General features: G+C 47.9%; 1 protein-coding gene across 2 annotated transcripts in view; it reads right to left on the reverse strand.

The window, feature by feature from the left end:
- PLPPR5 (phospholipid phosphatase related 5) overlaps positions 1–27,366 on the reverse strand; it is a 629,929-nt gene that overhangs the window by 532,621 nt on the left and 69,942 nt on the right. The gene's annotated exons all lie outside the window — the stretch shown is intronic.

The raw sequence follows: 27,366 nt of genomic DNA on the forward strand, positions 1-27,366 counted from the left end.
ATTACCTTGGTAAAGACCCCAGGGTGCCGTGGACAATCCAAACGGCAGCGTCTGAAACTGATAGTGACAGTTCTGCACCACGAACCTGAGGTACCCTTAGTGAGAAGGGCAAATTTTGGGACATAGAGGTAAGCATCCCTGATGTCCCGGGACACTATATAGTCCCCTTATTCCTGGTTCGTTATCACTGCTCTGAGTGACTTCATCTTAATTTGAACCTTTGTAAGTGATCAAAAAAAATTTTTTAGAATAAGTCTCACCTAGCCTTCTGGCTTCAGTACCACAATATAGTGTGGAATAATACCCCTTTTCTGTAGTAGGAGGGGTAATTTAATTATCACCTGCTGGGAATACAGCTTGTGAATTTTTTCCCATACTACCTCCTTGTCGGAGGGAGACTTGGTAAAGCAGACTTCAGGAGCCTGCGAAGGGGAAACGTCTCGACATTCCCATCTGTACCCCCGGGATACTACTTGTAGGATCCAGGGGTCCTGTACGGTCTCAGCGCCATGCTGAGAACTTGTCAGACGCGGTGGAACGCTTCTGTTCCTGGGAATGGGCTGCCTGCTGCAGTCTTCTTCCCTTTCCTCTATCCCTGGGCAGATATGATCTTATAGGGACGAGAGGACTGAGGCTGAAAAGACGGTGTCTTTTTCTGCAGAGATGTGACTTAGGGTAAAAAACGGTGGATTTTCCAGCAGTTGCCGTGACCACCAGGTCCGATGGACCGACCCCAAACAAGTCCTCTTCCTGTATACGGCCATACTGTGCCGTTTGGAATCTGCATCACCTGACCACTGTCGTGTCCATAACATCTTCTGGCAGTTATGGACATCGCGTTTATTCATGATGCCAGAGTGCAAATATCCCTCTGTGCATCTCGCATATATAGAAATGCTCTATAGTCAATAAAATACTGTCCCTGTCAAGGGTATCAATATTTTTAGTCAGGGAATCCGACCAAGCCACCCTAGCTCTGCACATCCAGGCTGAGGCGATCGCTGGCCGCAGTATAACACCAGTATGTGTGTATATACTTGTCAGCTGGTCCTTGAGGACGGCCCTATCTATAGACGGTACCGCCACTTGTTTTGATAAGCGTGTGAGCGCCTTATCCACCTTAAAGGGTGTTTCCCAACGCGCCCTAACTTCTGGCGGGAAAGGGTATACCGCCCATAATTTTCTATCGGGGGGAACCCACGCATCATCACACACTTTATTTAATTTATCTGATTCAGGAAAAACTATGGTAGTTTTTTCACATCCCACATAATACCCTCTTTTGTGGTACTTGTAGTATCAGAAATACGTAACACCTCCTTCATTGCCTTTAACGTGTGGCCCTAATAAGGAATACGTTTGTTTATTCACCGTCGACACTGGATTCAGTGTCCCTGTCTGTGTCTGTGTCGACCGACTAAAGTAAACGGGCGTTTTAAAACCCTTGACGGTGTTTTTGAGACGTCTGGACCGTACTAATTGTTTGTCGCCGTCTCATGTCGTCAACCGACCTTGCAGCGTGTTGACATTATCACGTAATTTCCTAAATAAGCCATCCATTCCGGTGTCGACTCCCTAGAGAGTGACATCACCATTACAGGCAATTGCTCCGCCTCCTCACCAACATCGTCCTCCTACCTGTCGACACACACGTACCGACACACAGCACACACACAGGGAATGCTCTGATAGAGGACAGGACCCACTAGCCCTTTGGAGAGACAGAGGGAGAGTTTGCCAGCACACACCAAAACGCTATAATTATATAGGGACAACCCTATATAAGTGTTTTCCCTTATAGCATCTTAATATATATATAAGCATATCGCCAAATTAGTGCCCCCCCTCTCTGTTTTAACCCTGTTTCTGTAGTGCAGTGCAGGGGAGAGCCTGGGAGCCTTCCCTCCAGCCTTTCTGTGAGGGAAAATGGCGCTGTGTGCTGAGGAGATAGGCCCCGCCCCTTTTTCGGCGGCCTCGTCTCCCGCTCTTAACGGATTCTGGCAGGGGTTAAATATCTCCATATAGCCTCCGGAGGCTATATGTGAGGTATTTTTAGCCAAATTAGGTATTCATTTGCCTCCCAGGGCGCCCCCCTCCCAGCGCCCTGCACCCTCAGTGACTGCCGTGTGAAGTGTGCTGAGAGGAAAATGGCGCACAGCTGCAGTGCTGTGCGCTACCTTTAGAAGACTGAGGAGTCTTCTGCCGCCGATTCTGGACCTCTTCTTACTTCAGCATCTGCAAGGGGGCCGGCGGCAAGGCTCCGGTGACCATCCAGGCTGTACCTGTGATCGTCCCTCTGGAGCTGATGTCCAGTAGCCAAGAAGCCAATCCATCCTGCACGCAGGTGAGTTCACTTCTTCTCCCCTAAGTCCCTCGTTGCAGTGATCCTGTTGCCAGCAGGACTCACTGTAAAATAAAAAACCTAAGCTAAACTTTCCTAAGCAGCTCTTTAGGAGAGCCACCTAGATTGCACCCTTCTCGGCCGGGCACAAAAATCTAACTGGCTTGGAGGAGGGTCATAGGGGGAGGAGCCAGTGCACACCACCTGATCCTAAAGCTTTACTTTTTGTGCCCTGTCTCCTGCGGAGCCGCTATTCCCCATGGTCCTTTCAGGAACCCCAGCATCCACTAGGACGATAGAGAAATGCAAACACACACACACACACACATATCCACATAACCTTCACATATGTTTTTGGAGTGTGGGAGACTGGGAGGAAACAGGAATACCCAGAGGAAACCCACACAAACATAAAAAGAACATGCACACTCCACACAGACAGGCCATGACCAGGAATTGAACTCATGACCTGAGTGCTGTGAGGCAGTAATGCTTACCCTATGCCACTGACCCACCGATTGGGCAGTACGGATGGTGTAATGGTTAGCATTACTGCCTCACAGCACTGAGGTCATGGGTTCAATTCCCACCATGGCCCAACTGTGTGGAGTTTGTATATTCTCCCCGTACTTGCGTGGGTTTCCTCCGGGTACTCCGGTTTCCTCCCACAATCCCAAAATATACTGGTAGGTTAATTGGATCCCAACAAAATTAACCCTAGCATGAATGTGTGTGCGTGTACATGTGGTAGGGAATATAGATTGTAAGCTCCACTGGGGTAGGGACTGATGTGAATGGCCAAATATTCTCTGGAAAGCGCTGCGGAATATGTGTGCGCTATATAAATAACTGGTAATAAATAAATAATAAAATAAATAACGTATAAAAAATGTTGCAGGCTGTATGGAGAATACACAATACAGCAGGCTGGGAAAGGGATCCATCACTTAGGATGCCAGTAGTCAGAAGAATGACAGCAGCATCCTGCTGCTTATAATCCCAACACCTTGTAGGAAAGTATGCTAACCCTCTACCCTCCCCTACCTGCAGCCTAACCTTCCTTTCCTACAACCTAACCCTAAACCTCCCCTGGTTCCTAACCCTATCCCCCTCCCCATACCCCCCACAGCCTAACTGAAACCCTCCCCAGCATACTTACATTTGGTATGTTGACTCTTGGGATTCCGGCATTGGGATTCTGAGCGTTGTCGGGCAGCACGTTTTTAGTGTGTGCAGTTAGATTTCAGTACTAATATACGGCAAAAAAATAGATCATGACAAACTGACAAATACTTTTTGTCAGTGCTGCTTGGTGCTGCCACTGAATCTGCCTATACTCTCCCCAACTGCAGGCCTCTAGTGATACAGTATGTGTGCAGGGAACTTCTTTCACTAACAGAGTGTGAGGTATGGCAATACAGGTACTGGATGTATCACAATGAGCCCTGTAGTACACACACACAACCACTCACACTGAGGCCCACACACACACTCATACTGAGACATACACACAGTGATACTGAGACACACACACATTGACACTCATACTGAGGCAGAGGAACACATACACTCATACTAAGACTGAGACACACTCCCGCTGACACCAATACTGAGGCAAAGGCACACACACACTCATACTGAGACACACACACACACACACACACATACACTGACACTCATACTGAGGCAGAGGCACACACACACACTCATACTGAGACACACACACACACACACACACACACACACACACACACACACACACTGACACTCATACTGAGGCAGAGGCACACACACACACACACACACACACACACACACACACACACACTCATACCGGGACACACACAGTGATACTGAGACACACACACACACACACACACACACACACAGACACTCATACTGAGGCAGAGGCACACATACCATCATACTGAGACACACACACTCATACTGAGGTACACACTTATACTGAGGCAGAGGCACACACACATACTGAGGCACACACACTCATACTGAGACACACACTGACACTTATATTGAGGCATATGCACACACACACACACACACACACACACACACACACACACACACTCATACTGAGGGACACATTCACACACTCTGATACTGAGACACATACTGACACTCATACTGAGGCAGAGGCACAGACTCATACGGAGACAGACACACACTCACTGAGAGACACACAGACTCTGACACTCATACTAAGGTAGAGGCACACACACACACACACACACACACACACACACACAGTGATACTGAGACCCACACACACACACACAGACACTCATACTGAGGCAGAGGCACACATACCATCATACTGAGACACACACACTCATACTGAGGTACACACTTATACTGAGGCAGAGGCACACACACATACTGAGGCACACACACTCATACTGAGACACACACTGACACTTATATTGAGGCATATGCACACACACACACACACACACACACACACACACACACACTCATACTGAGGGACACATTCGCACACTCTGATACTGAGACACATACTGACACTCATACTGAGGCAGAGGCACAGACTCATACGGAGACAGACACACACTCACTGAGAGACACACAGACTCTGACACTCATACTAAGGTAGAGGCACACACACACACACACACACACACACACACACACACACACACACACACACACAGTGTTACTGAGACACACACACTGACACTCATACTGAGGCAGAGGCACACATACACTCATACTGACACACACACTGACACTCATACTGAGACAGAGTGTCACACACACACACACACACACACACACACACACACACACACACACACACACACACACACACAGTGATACTGAGACACACACACTGACACTCATACTGACACACACACACACTGACACTCATACTGAGGTAGAGACACACACACACACACACACACACACACACACACTCATACTGAGACACACACAGTGATGCTGAGACACACACACACACACACACACACACACACACACACACTCATACTGGAGACACACACACTAATATTGAGACACACACACACATACTGAGACACACACAGTGATGCTACGACACACACACACACACACACACATACTGAGACACACACACTGATATTGAGACACACACACACAGACACACACTGATATTGAGACACACACACACACACACACACACAGACACTCAGACACTCATACTGAGACACACAGATACTCTACCACAGTAGTTACCTCCAGCTTAAGTCACAAGAGCCAGTCTCTGAAAGAGCAGGCATGCCAGGCAGCAGAGCCACAGACAGACCGTCGAGGACCTGGCATACTTGGGGGGCGTGGCCTAACCACGGAGGTGTGGCCACGCCCCTTTAAAACAAAACAAAAAGCATCAAGCAGCATGGAGCCGGCCCTGCAGAGAGGGGACACGGGACCGGGCGAGGGGGAAACCACAGGCTTACCTACTTTGCTGCCTCCTCCTCCGGGAGGAGGCAGCATTGTAGGTGAATGGGGGCGTGGCCGGCAGCAGGACGGGTGGTTCGGGGGCATGGCCGGCAGCAGGATGGGCGGTCCGGGGGTGTTGCATCAGGGTCGCGACATCGTGACTCCACCCACTGCTGTGCTGTGCCAAGAAACGAGGCGCTGCATAGCGGGGGGCGGAGCTACGATGACGCGATTCAGCGCGAATCGCATCATCGTACCCCCTCGGCCCGCCTACTTGTTCACTGCTGCGGGCGGCCGAGGGGGAAAGCGGGAGGCTTGCCCACCTTTCCGGGGGGCCGGGAGGGTCACCCGATTTTCGGGAGCCTCCCGGCCATTCCGGGAGGGTAGGCAAGTATGGGAAACCACCTCTCTGCTCCCCTGCACAGCGGTGCGGTGGTGAATAAAAAAAGAGTTACTGGTGGATCCCGGGACGTGGGTAGTGCATTAACTGCCTGTCAGTCAGCTTAGCAGCGTTGCAGGACTACCCGCAGCGCTGCTATGTGTGTCCATGCCGCCGGGTGCCCTGCTGCTGCTATTGCATGGCTACAGGGCCGAGTGGGGGGAGAGGGAGGGGGCAGCTTACTGTCAAAATGACCAAAATGCTCCTGGCAGCCTCAGCGTACCGCCCCCTCAGGTCCCGGCGCCCATAGGCAGCTGCCTAAAGCTGCCTAATGGAAGCGCCGGCCCTGAGCGCCAGGGTGCTAACCACATCTTATACACACAATAGGCTGATATAGAGTTGATGTAGAATTGACAATAATAAGAATTTACTTACCGATAATTCTATTTCTCGGAGTCCGTAGTGGATGCTGGGGTTCCTGAAAGGACCATGGGGAATAGCGGCTCCGCAGGAGACAGGGCACAAAAAAGTAAAGCTTTTACCAGATCAGGTGGTGTGCACTGGCTCCTCCCCCTATGACCCTCCTCCAGACTCCAGTTAGGTACTGTGCCCGGACGAGCGTACACAATAAGGGAGGCAATTTGAATCCCGGGTAAGACTCATACCAGCCACACCAATCACACCGTACAACTTGTGATCTAAACCCAGTTAACAGTATGATAACAGAAAGAGCCTCTTAAAGATGGCTCCTTAACAATATAACCCGAATTTGTTAACAATAACTATGTACAGTATTGCAGATAATCCGCACTTGGGATGGGCGCCCAGCATCCACTACGGACTCCGAGAAATAGAATTATCGGTAAGTAAATTCTTATTTTCTCTATCGTCCTAAGTGGATGCTGGGGTTCCTGAAAGGACCATGGGGATTATACCAAAGCTCCCAAACGGGCGGGAGAGTGCGGATGACTCTGCAGCACCGAATGAGAGAATTCCAAGTCCTCTTTTGCCAGGGTATCAAATTTGTAGAATTTTACAAACGTGTTTTCCCCCGACCACGTAGCTGCTCGACAGAATTGTAATGCCGAGACCCCTCGGGCAGCCGCCCAAGATGAGCCCACCTTCCTTGTGGAATGGGCCTTAACAGATTTAGGCTGTGGCAGGCCTGCCACAGAATGAGCAAGTTGAATTGTGTTACAAATCCAACGAGCAATCGTCTGCTTAGAAGCAGGGGCACCCAACTTGTTGGGTGCATATAGTATCAACAGCGAGTCAGATTTTCTGACTTCAGCCGTCCTTGAAATGTATATTTTTAAGGCTCTGACAACGTCCAACAACTTGGAGTCCTCCAAGTCGCCAGTGGCCGCAGGCACCACAATAGGTTGGTTCAGGTGAAACGCTGATACCACCTTAGGGAGAAAATGCGGACGAGTCCTCAGTTCTGCCCTATCCGAATGGAAGATTAGATAAGGGCTTTTATAAGATAAAGCCGCCAATTTAGATACTCTCCTGGCGGAAGCCAGGGCCAGTAACATAGTCACTTTCCATGTGAGATATTTAAAATCCACCTTTTTCAATGGTTCAAACCAATGGGATTTGAGGAAATCTAAAACTACATTTAGATCCCACGGTGCCACCGGAGGCACCACAGGAGGCTGTATATGCAGTACTCCTTTAACAAAAGTCTGTACCTCAGGAACTGAGGCCAATTCTTTTTGGAAGAATATTGACAGGGCCGAAATTTGAACCTTAATAGATCTCAATTTGAGACCCATAGACAATCCTGATTGTAGGAAATGTAGGAAACGACCCAGTTGAAATTCCTCCGTCGGAACACTCCGATCCTCGCACCACGCGACATATTTTCGCCAAATGCGGTGATAATGTTTCGCGGTGACTTCCTTCCTTGCCTTAATCAAGGTAGGAATGACTTCTTCTGGAATGCCTTTCCCTTTTAGGATCTGGCGTTCAACCGCCATGCCGTCAAACGCAGCCGCGGTAAGTCTTGAAAGAGACAGGGACCCTGTTGTAGCAGGTCCCTTCTCAGAAGTAGAGGGCACGGGTCGTCCGTGACCAACTCTTGAAGTTCCGGGTACCAAGTCCTTCTTGGCCAATCCGGAGCCACTAGTATTGTTCTTACTCCTCCTCACCGTATAATCTTCAATACCTTTGGTATGAGAGGCAGAGGAGGAAACACATATACTGATTTGTACACCCAAGGTGTTACCAGTGCGTCCACAGCTATTGCCTGTGGATCTCTTGACCTGGCGCAATACTTGTCCAGTTTCTTGTTGAGGCGAGACGCCATCATGTCTACCATTGGTCTTTCCCAACAGTTTATTAGCATGTGGAAGACTTCTGGATGAAGACCCCCCTCTCCCGGGTGAATATCGTGTCTGCTGAGGAAGTCTGCTTCCCAGTTGTCCACGCCCGGGAAGAACACTGCTGACAGTGCTATTACGTGATTCTCCGCCCAGCGAAGAATCTTGGCAGCTTCTGCCATTGCACTCCTGCTTCTTGTGCCGCCCTGTCTGTTTACATGGGCGACCGCCGTGATGTTGTCCGACTGAATCAACACCGGTTTTCCTTGCAGGAGTGGTTCCGCCTGGCTTAGAGCATTTTAGATTGCTCTTAGTACCAGAATGTTTATGTGAAGAGACTTTTCCAGGTTCGTCCATACCCCCTGGAAGTTTCTTCCTTGTGTGACTGCTCCCCAACCTCTCAGGCTGGCGTCCGTGGTCACCAGGATCAAATCCTGTATGCCGAATCTGCGGCCCTCCAATAGATGAGCCTTTTGCAACCACCACAGAAGATATACCCTTGTCCTTGGCGACAGGGTTATTCGCAGGTGCATCTGAGGATGCGACCCTGACCATTTGTCCAACAGATCCCTTTGGAAAATTCTTGCATGGAATCTGCCGAATGGAATTGCTTCGTAAAAAGCCACCATTTTTCCCAGGACTCTTGTGCATTGATGTACAGACACCTTTCCTGGTTTTAGGAGGTTCCTGACAGGTCGGATAACTCCTTGGCTTTTTCCTCGGGAAGAAAAACCTTTTTCTGAACCGTGTCCAGAATCATCCCTAGGAACAGCAGACGTATCGTCGGAAAACAGCTGCGATTCTTGGAATATTTAGAATCCAGTCGTGCCGTCGAAGAACTACTTTAGATAGTGCTCTTCCGACCTCCAACTGTTCTCTGGAACTTGCCCTTTTTAGGTCGTGCAAGTAAGGGATAATTTAGATGCCTTTTTTCTTTGAAGAAACATCTTTTCGGCCATTACCTTGGTAAAAAGGCCCGGGGTGCCGTGGATAATTCAAACGGCATCGTCTGAAACTGATATTGACAGTTCTGTACCACGAACCAGAGGTACCCTTGATGAGAAGGACAAAATTTGGACATGGAGGTAATCTCCAGGGACACCATATAGTCCCCTTTTTTCCGGTTCGCTATCACTGCTCTGAGTGACTTTATCTCGATTTGAACCTTTTATGTAAGTGTTCAAAACATTTTAGATTTAGACTATGTGTCACCAAGCCGTCTGGCTTCAGTACCACAATATAGTGTGGAAAAATAATACCCTTTTCCTTGTCGTAGGAGGGGTACTTTGATTATCACCTGCTGGATATACAGCTTGTGAATTGTTTCCAATGCTGCCTCCCTGTCGGAGGGAGCCGTTGGTAAAGCAGACTTCAGGAACCTGCGAGGAGAAGATGTCTCGACTCTCCAATCTTTACCCCTGGGATAATACTCGTACGATCTAGGGGTCAACTTGCGAGTGATCCCACTGCGCCCTGAGACTCTTGAGACTACCCCCCCACCTTGAGTCCGCTTGCACGGCCCCAGCGTCATGCTGAGGACTTGGCAGACGCGGTGGAGGGCTTCTTTTCCTGGGAAAGGGCTGCCTGCTGCAGTCTACTTCCCTTACCTCTATGTCTGGGCAGATATGACTGGCCTTTTGCCTGCATGCCCTCATGGGAAAGGAAAGATTGAGGCTGAAAAGACGGTGTCTTTTTTAGCTGAGATGTAACTTGGGGTAAAAAAGGTTGGATTTCCCAGCTGTTGCTGTGGTCCCCAGGTCCGATGGACCGACCCCCAAATAACTCCTTCCCTTTATACAGCAATACTTCCATCTGCCGTATGGGATCTGTATCACCTGACCACTGTCGTGTCCCTGACATCTTCTGGGAGATATGGACAACGCACTTATCTTGATGCCAGAGAGCAAATATCCCTCTGTGCATCTCACATACATATATATAGAATGCATCCTATTAAATGCTCTACATGAATAAAATATTTTCAGTCAGGGAATCCGACCAAGCCAACCCAGCACTGCATCTCCAGGCTGATGGCGATCGCTGGTCGCAGTATAACCACCGTATGTGTGTATATACTTTTTAGGATATTTTTCCAGCTTCCTATCAGCTGGCTCCTTGAGGGCGGCCGTATCTGGAGACGGTAACGCCACTTTAATAAGCGTGTGAGCGCCTTATCACCCTAAGGGGTGTTTCCCAACGTACCCTAATTTCTGGCGGGAAAGGGTATAACGCCAATATTTGCTATCGGGGTAACCCTACGCATCATCACACACTTCATTTTATTTTATCTGATTCAGGAAAAACTACAGGTAGTTTTTTCCACTCCCACATAATACCCTTTCTTGTGGTACTTGTAGTATCAGAAACACGTAACACCTCCTTCATTGCCCTTAACGTGTGGCCCTAATGAGAAATACGTTTGTTTATTCACCGTCGACACTGTATTCAGTGTCCGTGTCTGTGTCTGTGTCGACCGACTGAGGTAAATGGGCGTTTTTTAAAACCCCTGACGGTGTTTCTGAGACGCCTGGACCGGTCCTAATAGATTGTCGGCCGTCTCATGTCGTCAACCGACCTTGCAGCGTGTTGACATTCTCACGTAATTCTCTAAATAAGCCATCCATTCCGGTGTCGACTCCCTAGAGAGTGACATCACCATTACAGGCAATTTCTCCGCCTCCTCACCAACATCGTCCTCATACATGTCGACACACACGTACCGACACACAGCACACACACCGGGAATGCTCTGACAGAGGACAGGACCCACTAGCCCTTTGGGGAGACAGAGGGAGAGTCTGCCAGCACACACCAAAAACGCTATAATTATATAGGGACAACCTTATATAAGTGTTTCTCCCTTATAGCATCTTTTATATATATACAATATCGCCAAAATCCGTGCCCCCCCTCTCTGTTTTAACCCTGTTTCTGTAGTGCAGTGCAGGGGAGAGCCTGGGAGCCTTCTCTCCAGCTTTTCTGTGAGAGAAAATGGCGCTGTGTGCTGAGGAGATAGGCCCCGCCCCTTTTACGGCGGGCTCGTCTCCCGCTATTTTTGAAGTTAGGCAGGGGTTAAATATCTCCATATAGCCTCTGTGGGCTATATGTGAGGTATTTTTTTGCCTCTAATAAGGTTTTTATTTGCCTCTCAGAGCGCCCCCCCCAGCGCTCTGCACCCTCAGTGACTGTTGTGTGAAGTGTGCTGAGAGGAAAATGGCGCACAGCTGCAGTGCTGTGCGCTACCTTTATGAAGACTCAGGAGTCTTCAGCCGCCGATTTTGGACCTCTTCTCTCTTCAGCGTCTGCAAGGGGGCCGGCGGCGCGGCTCCGGTGACCATCCAGGCTGTACCTGTGATCGTCCCTCTGGAGCTAGTGTCCAGTAGCCAAGCAGCAAATCCACTCTGCACGCAGGTGAGTTCACTACTTCTCCCCTAAGTCCCTCGTTGCAGTGATCCTGTTGCCAGCAGGACTCACTGTAAAGTAAAAAACCTAAGCTAAACTTTCTCTAAGCAGCTCTTTAGGAGAGCCACCTAGATTGCACCCTTCTCGTTCGGGCACAAAATCTAACTGGAGTCTGGAGGAGGGTCATAGGGGGAGGAGCCAGTGCACACCACCTGATCTGGTAAAAGCTTTACTTTTTTGTGCCCTGTCTCCTGCGGAGCCGCTATTCCCCATGGTCCTTTCAGGAACCCCAGCATCCACTTAGGACGATAGAGAAATGACATTTAAGAATCATAGAGTTTGCTCTGTGTAATTGCTGAAATGGATGCATGCAAGCACAGTAACTGCAGCATCATGTGCATTGCCGTTTTTTCACTTGATCGCTGCACGGCGAAAATCGGCAGTGAGCGAACAACTCGGAATGACCACCAATGTTCACATCATGCCACACAGTGCTAACACTTCCTATCATACCACACAATGTTCACATCATGCCACACAGTGCTAACACTTCCTATCATACCACACAATGTTCACATCATGCCACACAGTGCTAACACTTCCTATCATACCACACAATGTTCACATCATGCCACACAGTGCTAACAGTTCCTATCATACCATACAATGTTAACATCATGCCACACAGTGCTAACACTTCCTATCATACAATACACTGTTCACATTTTGCCACAGTACCCTCAGTCTACATTATACGCACACGCCTGCTACCCCCTTCCAAAATATTACAGAAAGGTAGAGGGAAGCTATGTTCCTGCTAACCGTACATACCCAGATGGGCACAGCTGAGATAATAAGCGTGGGCAGTGGTAGACTTTGGAGTACATGTACTAAGCAGTAATACAGGTGGAGACGTAAGCCAGTGGAGAAGTTGCCCATGGCAACCAATCAGCATTAACGTATCATTTATAATTTGCATACTATAAAAGTATACAGAGCAGCTGATTGGTTGCCATGGGCAACTTCTCCACTGGCTCACTTCTCCACTTTTATATACTGATGGCCAGAAAGCACTGGAAAGGTGTTAGCTGTCAGTCAATCCAGGCTACTAAATCAGATTAGAGCTGACAATTGTATGTGATAAATTGAATACAGTACGTAGCATCAAATATTTTTGCTCTGTTAAATTAACCTGTAATATCATAGTTTCAATTCTAGTGCTAGACCCATGTGCTATCCACCAGACCTCAGCTTCTACATGACAGTCTTTATGTGCCCTATGCAGATTGCCTGTATGCCTTGTGAAAAGGTTCTCGAACCCATGGGGTAATTCAGACCTGATTGCTAGGCTGCGCTTTATCACAGCCTGCGATCAGATCTGTACTGCGCACGCATATACACTGCAATGCGCAGGCACGACGGACCGCAGTAAGGGGGATCGCCGGTCAGCGATGGCATGGTGCGAAATTTCCAAGCGCGCGGGCGATAGCAAGGAGGTTGACAGGAAGAGGGCATTTGTGGGTGACAACTGACCGTTTTCAAGGAGTGCCCGGGAAAATGCAGGAGGGACCAGGCATTTGGAGGTAGGTATTCTGACGTCAGCTCTAGCCCCGATCATCGTAGCGGCTGAGTAAGTCCTGGGCTGAGCAGAAACTGCACAAAATGATGTTTGTGCAGTTCTGCTACAAATGCGATCGCACACCTGTACACACGCCATACCCTGCACTGTAGGCGGCGACTATCTGATCGCAGTGATGCAAAAAATGCACCCTAGTGATCAGGTCTGAATTACCCCATCAATCCTTAAGGCTCCCCAATGGTCCAGGATTATCCATGCTTGACTACAGGTGATTAATTAGCCCCTCAGTTAATTTGATTTGACTATCTGTTGAGCCATGAATATACCTAAAAACCTGGACCATTGGGATGCCTTGAGGACTGCATTTGAGAACCTCTGGCCTAGTGCATATTTCATTGGTTCTCAAACTTGGTCCTCAGGACCGCAAACAGTTCATGTTTTCCAGGAATCACAAGTATATAATTAGTTTCACCTGTGGATCTTTTAAAATGTGTCAGGGAGTAATGAGTACTCCTGTGCACCAGCTAGGTGACCTGGAAAACATGCACTATTTGGAGTACTGAGAGCAGGGTTTGACAACCTCTAGCATCCAGCACTTAATGAATTAATGACAGTCACATGCACTGGACCTCTGATCATAATGTGAGGTCTTATAAGTCCAATGCAAGAGTTTGTGACTTATTTACAGACCCAGATTAAGCGGTGTGGGGGCCTCTGGGCAACTAACTTGTGTGTAAATACTCCCATTATCACATATTATTGCAGGGCCTAAGTTCACATCATGCCACACAGTGCTCCCAGTCAGTGGCATAACCACGGGGGTGTGGACTCCTCTTCAGTGACAGGAGCTGGGTACTGCACTGTAACATTATGTGCACTGCACTCATACTGGCCCCAGGAACAGTCTGCATCCCCGGGATCCCAAGAGAGATGAAACGGGGGTTCGGGCTGTGAGGCCACTTGGTGATGCCTCTGCTCCTATTTCCCATCATACCATACAGTGCTCCCAGTTCACAGTTTGCCACAGTACCCCCTGTCTACATTATTCTACACTGTAGTGCCTCCAGTTCACACAAGGCCACAACTGACAATATTTATAAATTTAGCACATCTACGATCAGCTTCCCTGACATGCGGGGGGACGCCCAGTACAGGGTAAGTCCGCCCCTACCCCATCGTACAAGTACAAAATATCGCACAGCGGCGATGCTTTTGTACTGTTGGAGTAGCTCCCAGCCAGAGCAGCTCCTGCGCGCTGGCAGGGAGTTACTCGTCGCTGCCTGGGTCGCAGCGGCTGCGTGTGATGTCATGCAGCATCCGTGGCCCACCACCCCAACGATCCGGGCATGCCTGCATTGTCTGGACCGTGCCCCCTAAATGGCTTCCAAATGCCGCCGGCCCGACCCCTCCCGCCCAGCGACCGCCTCTGCCTGTCAATCATGCAGAGGCGATCGCAGGGCTAAGACAACCGTCGGCTGTCTGGCATGCACCGGCGCACTGCGGCGCCGGTGCATGCACACTTCAGACCTGATCGCTGCTGTGCAAACACGCACAGCAGCGATCAGGTATGAATTAGCCCCCATGTGCCAGGCCGATGCTGGTGATAATAGTTATGTGGGGTGGCCCCTGGTCAATTGCCCCATCTGCTCTGTTCTTAATCTGGCACTGCTGCAGTACTGGAGGAGTACCAAGAATCATTCTTACTTGTTACAAATGTGCTAACAGCATACTAAGCAAGTAATATATGTACTGTAGGTATACATAACCCGGTGGAAATCCACTGAATACTGGTTCCACTAAAGTCTAAAACCTGTACAACACAATAGCGTACTACATTACATTATTATTATAATTTCAGCAATGCATAGAATTTTACTTTATATATATATATATATATATATATATAAAAAAAAATTTAGAAGGTGACATACAATTTTATCTTACTGAATGATAGAAAATGGCAATAATCTAACAATGGAATATATTCCATTAGATATACACTGCAGTGAGAGGGTATTTTGCATTAATATGCAGTATGAAGTATCTGTCTTTTTTATAGTTGGCAGGCTTTGATATAGGCTTTCTTATCTAGGAATCTACATATACTTTTATGCAGCATTGGGACCAGCTCTCTTGAGATAACTACCCAGAAATATATACTAAATTATGAAGCAGTGGTAACTCAAAATCCTATTTGATTTTACGGATGCTACAGTATAATCTTTCCAAAACATACTGGGGGTCATTCCGAGTTGTTCACTCGTTTCCGATTTTCGCTAAGCTGCGATTTGTTGCATGCGCTAAGTTATTTAACACAAAACTTAGTAGATTTGCTGGTGTTCGAATGACGATTTTCAGTCGCACTTCTGATCGGTGAATGATTGACAGGAAAGGGGCGTTTTTGGGTGGTAACTGAGCGTTTTCCGGGAGTGTGCTAAAAAACGCAGGCATGTCAGGGAAAAAAGCGGGAGTGTCTGGAGAAACGGGGGAGTGGCTGGCTGAACGCAGGGCGTGTTTGTGACGTCAAACCAGAAACTAAACGGACTGAGCTGATCGCAATCTGTGAGTAGGTCTGGAGCTACTCAGAAACTGCAAAGAATTATTTAGTAGCAGTTTTGCTAATCTTTCATTCGCAATTCTGCTAAGCTAAGATACACTCCCAGAGGGCGACTGCCTAGCGTGTGGAATGCGAGCGAACAACTCGGAATGAGGGCCCCTGTACAGTATTAGAGATGTGCGGTTGACACTTTTCGGGTTTTGTGTTTTGGATCTGGATCTCCATTCGTGTTTTGGATCTGGATTGGTTTTGCCAAAACCACCCTTTCGGGTTTTGTTTTTGTTTTTGTATTTGGATGTTTTTTGGAAAAAAAAAAAAAATCAAAGAATTTGGGGGTAATTTTGATCCAACGGTATTATTAACCTCAATAACATTCATTTCCACTCATTTCCAGTCTATTCTGAACACCTCACAATATTGTTTTTAGGCCAAAAGGTAAACTAAGCAACACAAGTGGGTGGCACAAACACCTGGCCCATCTAGGAGTGGCACTGCAGTGGCAGACAGGATGGCAGTTTTAAAAACTAGGCCCCAAAGAGCAGATAATGCAAAGAACAAAAGGAGTTGCAAGATGGAATTGTCCTTGGGCCCTCCTGCCCACCCTTATGTTGTTTAAACAGGACATGTACAGTTTAATACGGTGTGGTATGCTTGACCAGCAGTTAGGAGTCAGTATACCGATGCTGGGATCTCTGCAGCGGAATCCCGATAGGGGAGGCGAGTGTAGCAAGCCCCTTGCGAGCTCTTTTCCCACTCTATGGGTGTCGTGGACACCCACAAGTGGGAATAGTCCCTGTTGGTCAGCATGCCGACCGTCGGGATTATGAGAGAGCGGGATGTAGGGGAAGGTTATGTGACCATAGGTCTCATGGCTGCCGTTCAAAAGACTACATCCCATTTAATAAACCCATCATTTCGGCGACAGGTGGTCCCCCTGGAAAAAGCTTGCCAAGCTCTCCGTATCTTCCATAGCTACAAACAATTCACCTCCATATTTAATGACTTTTCACATTATGAGAAGAGGCAAGAGGAAGAGGACAGTGTCAAGAAGGTGATTAAAAATTAGAGATGCACACGCAATCAGGAACAACACACTGGCTTTCACCTCCACTCCTATATTGGTGTGGAACAGAAAGGACTTCAACCAAGCTAATACACTAATCAAAAAAATAAAGGGAACACTAAAATAACACATCCTAGATCTGAATGAATGAAATATTCTTATTAAATACTTTGTTCTTTACATAGTTGAATGTGCTGACAACAAAATCACACAAAAATTATCAATGGAAATCAAATGTATTAACCCATGGAGGTCTGGATTTGGAGTCACACTCAAAATAAAGTGGAAAAACACACTACAGGCTGATCCAACTTTGATGTAATGTCCTTAAAACAAGTCAAAATGAGGCTCAGTAGTGTGTGTGGCCTCCACGTGCCTGTATGACCTCCCAACAATGCCTGGGCATGCTCCTTATGACGTGGCGGATGGTCTCCTGAGGGATCTCCTCCCAGACCTGGACTAAAGCATCCTCCAACTCCTGGACAGTCTGTGGTGCAATGTGGCGTTGGTGGATGGAGCGAGACATGATGTCCCAGATGTGCTTAATTGGATTCAGATCTGGGGAACGGGCGGGCCAGTCCATAGCATCCATGCCTTCGTCTTTTAGGAACTGCTGACACACTCCAGCCACATTAGGTCTAGCATTGTCTTGATTTAGGAGGAACCCAGGGCCAACCGCACCAGCATATGGTCTCACAAGTTGTCTGAGTATCTCATCTCGGTACCTAATGGCAGTCAGGCTACCTCTGGCGAGCACTTGGAGGGCTGTGCGGCTCCCCAAAGAAATGCCACCATTACTGACCCACTGCCAAACCGGTCATGCTGAAGGATGTTGCAGGCAGCAGAACGTTCTCCTTTGCGTCTCCAGACTCTGTCACATGTGCTCACTGAGAACCTGCTTTCATCTGTGAAGAGCACAAGGCGCCAATGGCGAATTTGCCAATCTTGGTGTTCTCTGGCAAATGCCAAACGTCCTGCACGGTGTTGGGCTGTAAGCACAACCCCCTCCTGTGGACGTCGGGCCCTCATACCACCCTCATGGAGTCTGTTTCTGATCGTTTTAGTTGACACATGCACATTTGTGGCTTGCTGGAGGTCATTTTGCAGGGCTCTGGCAGTGCTCCTCCTGTTCCTCCTTGCACAAAGGCCGAGGTAGCGGTCCTGCTGCTGGGTTGTTGCCCTCCTACGGCCTCCTCCACGTCTCCTGATGTACTGGTCTGTCTCCTGGTAGCGCCTCCATGCTCTGGACACTACGCTGACAGACAGAGCAAACCTTCTTGCCACAGCTCACATTGATGTGCCATCCTGGATGAGCTGTACTACCTGAGCCACTTGTGTGGGTTGTAGCATCCGTCTCATGCTACCACTAGAGTGAAAGCACCGCAGCTTTCAAAAGTGACCAAAACATCAGCAAGAAAGCATAGGAGCTGAGAAGTGGTCTGTGGTCACCACCTGCAGAACAACTCCTTTATTGGGAGTGTCTTGCTAATTGCCTATAATTTCCACCTGTTGTCTATTCCATTTGCACAACAGCATGTGAAATTGATTGTCAATCAGTGTTGCTTCCTAAGTGGACAGTTTGATTTCACAGAAGTGTGATTGACTTGGAGTTACATTGTGTTGTTTAAGTGTTCCCTTTATTTTTTTGAGCAGTGTATATAATTACTACATTACTGGACAAACTGAAAAACTAGGGGCCAAAGCCTACAAATTTGTACCCCCTTCTCCATTTTCAGGGATAAAGATAACCTTGGATTTAATGCTGGGATGCAAATAAACTGATCTATACCACAGGTTCAAGACTGGATATTTTCCCCTCCACAGAGTCTGGAGACATAAGTATTTTGTGAAAATCTTGTGGGGTTTTTTTCCATTTTTTTATTGCATTTTTATTTACAATTTTTGTGGTAGATGACTTATTTTTGTTTTTCACAGCTCCCAGTTACACGTATGTGAGCATGCCTGTGTGTCTTATTTTTTTCATATTTAATTCTTAAATAAAGCAGCCCCTTAGATGTTTTAGCAGCCCCTCCTGAGCCCCCACAGCAGCCCCAGATGGGAAAAGTTGAGTTTGGGTGGGTTCAGTACAGTACTAAGCAGGACTGTGCAGTGCATTTTTTGTTATTGAGCCCCTGCCCTAGTGGAGCTTACCACTCTACAGTTGAAAATCATTTCATACTATAAGTAGGACTGTGGGAGGAAGCAATGCTAACCTCTGTGCCCACAGCATGCCTCAGCCTGGCAAGCCTGACATCTTCTAGGCTGTAAACCACCAGGAGACTCTATACTGGGCCTTATTCAGTAACTGTTTGTGCCTCACAGGCGCTCCTGGCACATCTAGTGCTGCAGTGCAATGGAAAGCTGATGCAATGCAAGATCACTGAAACTCTGGGGGTAATTCCAAGTTGATCGCAGCAGGAAATATTTTAGCAGTTGGGCAAAACCATGTGCACTGCAGGGGGGCAGATATAACATGTGCAGAGAGAGATAGATTTGGGTGTGGTGAGTTCAATCTGCAATCTAAATTGCAGTGTAAAAATAAAGCAGCCAGTATTTACCCTGCACAGAAACAAAATAACCCACCCAAATCTAACTCTCTCTGCAGATGTTATATCTGCCCCCCCTGCAGTGCACATGGTTTTGGCCAACTGCTAAAAAATTTCCTGCTGCGATCAACTTGGAATTACCCCCTCTGTTCTTCTAACAACACAAGATCTTGCAATAACCCTACGCAGCCCTTAGGAAAAGAAGATCCCTGTACAACAAATGCACGTCTTCTAAATAAATAATCCCAAAATGTGGAACATTAATAATAAATCAAAATTAAGGTTGACTAATTGGAGCCATTCATTTGAGTGAGTCCCTAGCATTAAATAATTGAGAAGAACCTCTCTCTAATGCTTCGGCAGAAAATCTCACTTTTGCCTCTCCGGCAGTTGGATTATGATTCTGTCTCTTCTGAGTCACACTGACATTGGACACAAATGTTGTCTCATTGGAAAACATTTCGCCAAAATTGCACTTTCCACTTCAACTTTTGTGGCTATATTTTCACAAATCTGTTTGTGATGTTGAAGCTCCTTTCATATTCTGCTTTAGGCTTTCATTTAAACTTAGGATCAAGTACAGCAGCACCCCTGGAATTATACAGCAGCACCCCTGGACTTATACAGCATAGGCAGCACCCCTAGAGAATTACACAGCACAGCACCCCTGGACTTAAATGGCAGTGGGGCAGCACCCCTGGACTGATAGGGCAGAGGGGCAGCACCCCATATAGGGCAGCACCCCATATAGGGCAGCACTCCTGGAATGATGTGGCAAAGAAAGGACGTGCAAGATGGAATTGTTCTTGGACCCACCCACCCTTATGTTGTATAAACAGGACAGGCACATTTTAACAAACCAATCAATTCAGCAACCGGGTCTGCCACACGACTGTGGCTAAAATGATTGGTTTGTTTGGGCCGCCACCAAAAAAGAAGCCATTAATCTCTCCTTGCACAGACTGGCTCTACAGTTGCAAGATGTCATCATCATCCTCAGATTCCCCCTCTTCCCTTCAGTGTTTACATCCTCATCCTCACAAAGAAATAATATTCAAACAAACCAAATCATTTAGGTGTCAGTGGGTTGCTTACGCTATTACCCGAAGTTTCTGAACTCGACAATGATTTATGATGAATGCGCTGCAGATAACGTACAAGGGAGTATGTTTCTAGGTGGTTAACATTCTTGTCTTTATTTATTATAGGTCGACAAATGCAGATGGCTTGACACCTGTTGTCAGGATTTGTGGAGAAATAATTCCACACCGAAGAGGTGGCGTTTTTGGCATTTTGCCCAGGCATGACAATGGACTTTGTCATCCCATGGGCAACAACTGTCTCCATTGATGCCTTATTCAAACAAACCACATCACCATCAGAATCCTCATCATCAACTTCCTCCTCAGTGCCAGCTACACCAATATACTCCTCATCCTGGTGTACTTCTACAGTGACATCCTCAATCTCAGTATCAGCAACTGGACTGGTGGTGCTCCTCCCAGCACTTGCAGAGGGCGTGCAAATGGTGGTAAGAGCCTCCTCTTCCCATACAGTGTTGTGAAGGTCAGGCCTAGACATCGCAACCACGGACAGTGCCAGGACCCCTTTATTTCTCTATCGTCCTAAGTGGATGCTGGGGTTCCTGAAAGGACCATGGAGGAATAGCGGCTCCGCAGGAGACAGGGCACAAAAGTAAAGCTTTTACAGGTCAGGTGGTGTGTACTGGCTCCTCCCCCTATGACCCCCCTCGAGACTCCAGTTAGATTTTTGTGCCCGGACGAGAAGGGTGCAATTCTAGGTGGCTCTCATAAAGAGCTGCTTAGAGAGTTTAGCTTAGGTTTTTTATTTTACAGTGATTCCTGCTGGCAACAGGATCACTGCAACGAGGGACAGAGGGGAGAAGAAGTGAACTCACCTGCGTGCAGGATGGATTGGCTTCTTGGCTACTGGACATGAAGCTCCAGAGGGACGATCACAGGTACAGCCTGGATGGTCACCGGAGCCACGCCGCCGGCCCCCTCACAGATGCTGAAGCAAGAAGAGGTCCAGAATCGGCGGCTGAAGACTCCTGCAGTCTTCTTAAGGTAGCGCACAGCACTGCAGCTGTGCGCCATTTTCCTCTCAGCACACTTCACACGGCAGTCACTGAGGGTGCAGGGCGCTGGGGGGGGGCGCCCTGGGAGGCAAATGTAAACCTTTAAAAAGGCTAAAAATACCTCACATATAGCCCCAGAGGCTATATGGAGATATTTACCCCTGCCTAAATGTACTAAATAGCGGGAGACGAGCCCGCCGGAAAAGGGGCGGGGCCTATCTCCTCAGCACACGGCGCCATTTTCTGTCACAGCTCCGCTGGTCAGGAAGGCTCCCAGGTCTCTCCCCTGCACTGCACTACAGAAACAGGGTATAACAGAGAGGGGGGGCAAAATAAATGGCAATATATTAATATAAAAGCAGCTATAAGGGAGCACTTAATCATAAGGCTATCCCTGTCATATATAGCGCTTTTTGGTGTGTGCTGGCAGACTCTCCCTCTGTCTCCCCAAAGGGCTAGTGGGTCCTGTCTTCGTATAGAGCATTCCCTGTGTGTCTGCTGTGTGTCGGTACGTGTGTGTCGACATGTATGAGGACGTTATTGGTGTGGAGGCGGAGCAATTGCCAAATATGAGGATGTCACCTTCTAGGGGGTCGACACCAGAATGGATGCCTTTATTTGTGGAATTACGGGATAGCGTCAACTCGCTTAAGCAGTCGTTTGCCGACATGAGGCGGCCGGACACTCACTTAGTGCCTGTCCAGGCGCCTCAAACACCGTCAGGGGCTGTAAAACGCCCCTTGCCTCAGTCGGTCGACACAGACCCAGACACAGGCACTGATTCCGGTAGTGAAGGTGACGAATCAACCGTATTTTCCAAAAGGGCCACACGTTATATGATTTTGGCAATAAAGGAGATGTTACATTTAGCTGATACTACAGGTACCACTAAACAGGGTATTATGTGGGGTGTGAAAAAACTACCAGTAGTTTTTACCGAATCAGAAGAATTAAATGACGTGTGTGATGAAGCGTGGGGTGCCCCGATAAAAAACTGCTAATTTCAAAGAAGTTATTGGCTTTATACCCTTTCCCGCCAGAGGTTAGGGAGCGCTGGGAAACACCTCCTAGGGTGGACAAAGCGCTAACACGCTTATCAAAACAAGTGGCGTTACCCTCTCCTGAGACGGCCGCACTTAAAGATCCATCAGATAGGAGGATGGAAAATATCCAAAAAGGTATATACACACATGCAGGTGTTATACTACGACCAGCTATTGCGACTGCCTGGATGTGCAGTGCTGGGGTAGTTTGGTCAGAGTCCCTGATCGAAAATATTGATACCCTGGACAGGGACAATATTTTACTGTCGTTAGAACAAATAAAGGATGCATTTCTTTATATGCGTGATGCACAGAGAGATATCTGCACACTGGCATCACGGGTAAGTGCTATGTCCATTTCGGCCAGAAGAGCTTTATGGACACGACAGTGGACAGGCGATGCGTAGAGGAGTTATTTGGGGTCGGTCTATCGGATTTGGTGGCCACGGCTACGGCCGGGAAATCCACCTTTTCTACCTCAAGTCACTCCCCAACAGAAAAAGGCACCGACCTTTCAACCGCAGCCTTTTCGTTCCTTTAAAAATAAGAGAGCAAAGGGCTATTCATATCTGCCACGAGGCAGAGGACGAGGGAAGAGACAGCAACAGGCAGCTCCTTCCCAGGAACAGAAGCACTCCCCGGCTTCTACAAAAGCCTCAGCATGACGCTGGGGCTTCGCAAGCGGACTCGGGGGCGGTAGGCGGTCGTCTCAAGAATTACAGCGCGCAGTGGGCTCACTCGCAGGTAAATCCCTGGATCCTGCAGATAATATCTCAGGGGTACAGTTTGAAATTAGAGACAGAGCCACCTCACCGTTTCCTGAAGTCTGCTTTACCAACGTCCCCCTCAGAAAGGGAGACGGTTTTGGAAGCCATTCACAAGCTGTATTCTCAGCAGGTGATAGTCAAGGTACCTCTTCTACAACAAGGGAAGGGGTATTATTCCACTCCTTTTGTGGTACCGAAGCCGGATGGCTCGGTAAGGCCTTTTCTAAATCTGAAGTCCTTGAACCTGTACATAAAGAAGTTCAAGTTCAAGATGGAGTCACTCAGAGCAGTGATAGCGAACCTGGAAGAAGGGGACTTTATGGTATCCTTGGACATCAAGGATGCGTATCTCCACGTTCCAATTACCCCTCACACCAGGGGTACCTCAGGTTCGTTGTACAAAACTGTCACTATCAGTTTCAGACGCTGCCGTTTGGTTTGTCCACGGCACCTCGGGTCTTTACAAAGGTAATGGCCGAGATAATATTTCTTCTTCGAAGAAAAGGCGTATTAATTATCCCATACTTGGACGATCTCCTAATAAGGGCAAGGTCCAGAGAACAGCTAGAGATGGGTTTAGCACTATCTCAAGAGGTGCTAAAGCAGCACGGATGGATTCTGAATATTCCAAAATCCCAATTAATGCCGACAACTCGTCTGCTGTTCCTGGGGATGATTCTGGACACAGTTCAGAAAAGGTTTTTCTTCCCGAAGAAAAAGCCAAGGAGTTATCTGACCTGGTCAGGAACCTCCTAAAACCAGGAAAGGTGTCTGTACATCAATGCACAAGAGTCCTGGGAAAAAATGGTAGCTTCTTACGAAGCAATCCCTTTCGGCAGATTCCATGCAAAGGGATCTGTTGGACAAATGGTCAGGGTCGCATCTTCAGATGCACCTGCGGATAACCCTGTCGCCGAGGACAAGGGTATCCCTTCTGTGGTGGTTGCAGGAGGCTCATCTATTGGAGGGCCGCAGATTCGGCATGCAGGATTGGATCCTGGTGACCACGGGTGCCAGCCAGAGAGGCTGGGGAGCAGTCACACAGGGAAGAAATTTCCAGGGAGTGTGGTCGAGCCTGAAAAAGTCTCTTCACATAAGCATTCTGGAACTAAGAGCAATCTACAATGCTCTAAGCCAGGCGGAACCTCTGCTTCAAGGAAGACCGGTGTTGATCCAGTCGGACAACATCACGGCAGTCGCCCATGTAAACAGACAGGGCGGCACAAGAAGCAGGAGGGCAATGGCAGAAGCTGCCAGGATCCTTCGCTGGGCGGAGAATCACGTGATAGCACTGTCAGCAGTATTCATCCCGGGCGTGGACAACTGGGAAGCAGACTTCCTCAGCAGACACGACCTTCACCCGGGAGAGTGGAGACTTCATCCAGAAGTTTTCCACATGCTATTAAACCGTTGGGTAAAACCAATGGTGGACATGATGGCGTCTCGCCTCAACAAAACACTGGACAGGTATTGCGCCAGGTCAAGAGATCCGCAGGCAATAGTTGTGGACGCGCTGGTAACACCTTGGGTGTACCAGTCGGTATATGTGTTTCCTCCTCTGCCTCTCATACCAAAGGTATTGAGGATTATACGGCAAAGTGGAGTAAGACTAGTGGCTCCGGATTGGCCAAGAAGGACTTGGTACCCGGAACTTCAAGAGATGGTCACGGACGATCCGTGGCCTCTACTTCTGAGAAGGGACCTGCTTCAGCAGGGTACTTGTCTTTTTCAAGACTTACCGCGGCTGCGTTTGACGGCATGGCGTTTGAATGCCAGATCCTAAAAGGAAAAGGCATTCCAGAAGAAGTCATTCCTACCTTGATAAAGGCAAGGAAGGAAGTCACCGCGAAGCATTATCGCCGTATTTGGCAAAAATATGTTGCGTGGTGCGAGCAGCGGAGTGCTCCGATGGAGGAATTTCAACTGGGTCGTTTTTCTACATTTCCTGCAATCAGGATTGTCTATGGGTCTCAAATTGGGATCTATTAAGGTTCAAATTTCGGCCCTATCAATATTCTTCCAAAAAGAATTGGCCTCAGTCCCTGAGGTCCAGATTTTTATCAAAGGAGTACTGCATATACAGCCTCCTGTGGTGCCTAAGGTGGCACCGTGGGATCTAAATGTAGTTTTAGATTTCCTCAAATCAAATTGGTTTGAACCACTAAAGAAGGTGGATTTGAAATATCTCACATGGAAAGTGACTATGTTACTGGCCCTGGCTTCGGCCGGGAGAGTATCTGAACTGGCGGCTTTGTTTTATAAAAGCCTTATTTAATTTTCCATTCGACATAGGGCAGAGCTGCGGACGCGTCCGCATTTTCTCCCTAAGGTGGTATCAGCGTTTCACCTGAACCAGCCTATTGTAGTGCCTGCGGCTACAGACGACTTGAAGGACTCCAAGTTGTTGGACGTTGTCAGAGCCTTAAAAATATACATTTAAAGGACGGCTGGAGTCAGAAAATCTGACTCGCTGTTTATACTGTATGCACCCAACAAGTTGGGTGCACCTGCTTCTAAGCAGTCGATTGCTCGTTGGATTTGTAACAAAATTCAACTTGTACATTCTGTGGCAGGCCTGCCACAGCCTAAATCTGTTAAGGCCCATTCCGCAAGGAAGGTGGGCTCATCTTGGGCGGCTGCCCGAGGGGTCTCGGCATTACTACTCTGCCGAGCAGCTACGTGGTCAGGGGAGAACACGTTTGTAAATTTTTACAAATTTGATACCCTGGCAAAGGAGGACCTGGAGTTCTCTCATTCGGTGCTGCAGAGTCATCCGCACTCTCCCGCCCGTTTGGGAGCTTTGGTATAATCCCCATGGTCCTTTCAGGAACCCCAGCATCCACTTAGGACGATAGAGAAAATAAGAATTTACTTACCGATAATTCTATTTCTCGGAGTCCGTAGTGGATGCTGGGCGCCCATCCCAAGTGCGGATTATCTGCAATACTTGTACATAGTTATTGTTAACTAATTCGGGTTATTGTTTAGGAAGCCATCTTTCAGAGGCTCCTCTGTTATCATACTGTTAACTGGGTTTAGATCACAAGTTGTACGGTGTGATTGGTGTGGCTGGTATGAGTCTTACCCGGGATTCAAAATCCTCCCTTATTGTGTACGCTCGTCCGGGCACAGTACCTAACTGGAGTCTGGAGGGGGGTCATAGGGGGAGGAGCCAGTACACACCACCTGACCTGTAAAAGCTTTACTTTTGTGCCCTGTCTCCTGCGGAGCCGCTATTCCTCCATGGTCCTTTCAGGAACCCCAGCATCCACTACGGACTCCGAGAAATAGAATTATCGGTAAGTAAATTCTTATTTTTCACAACACCCCTGTAAGTTTACAGCATGCAAGACAAGGCCAGTGTACATTTATTTGATCTGCACCCTTGTATTTTGCAGCATACATGGCCTATGTACTTTTATTTTAACAACAGCACCCCTGTATTTTACAGCGTACAAGACCAGTGTAGTTTTATTTTAACAGCAGCACCCCTGTATTTTTTACAGCATACAGGACCAGTGTACTTTCATTTTAACAGCAACACCCCTGTATTGTTACAGCATACAGGACCAGTGTACTTTTATTTTAACAGCAGCACCCCTGTATTTTTACAGCATACAGGACCAGTGTACTTTTATTTTAACAACAGTACCCCTATATTTTCACAGCATACAGGACCAGTGTACATTTATTTTCACTGCACCCTAGAATTTTTACAGTATACAAGACAGCACCAGTTTACATTTCTTTTCACTGCACCCCAGAATTTTTACAGCATAAAAGACAGGGCCAGTTTACATTTATTTTCACTGCA

The sequence above is a fragment of the Pseudophryne corroboree genome, chromosome 9 (assembly GCF_028390025.1).
Source record: "Pseudophryne corroboree isolate aPseCor3 chromosome 9, aPseCor3.hap2, whole genome shotgun sequence".
Lineage (NCBI taxonomy): Eukaryota > Metazoa > Chordata > Amphibia > Anura > Myobatrachidae > Pseudophryne > Pseudophryne corroboree.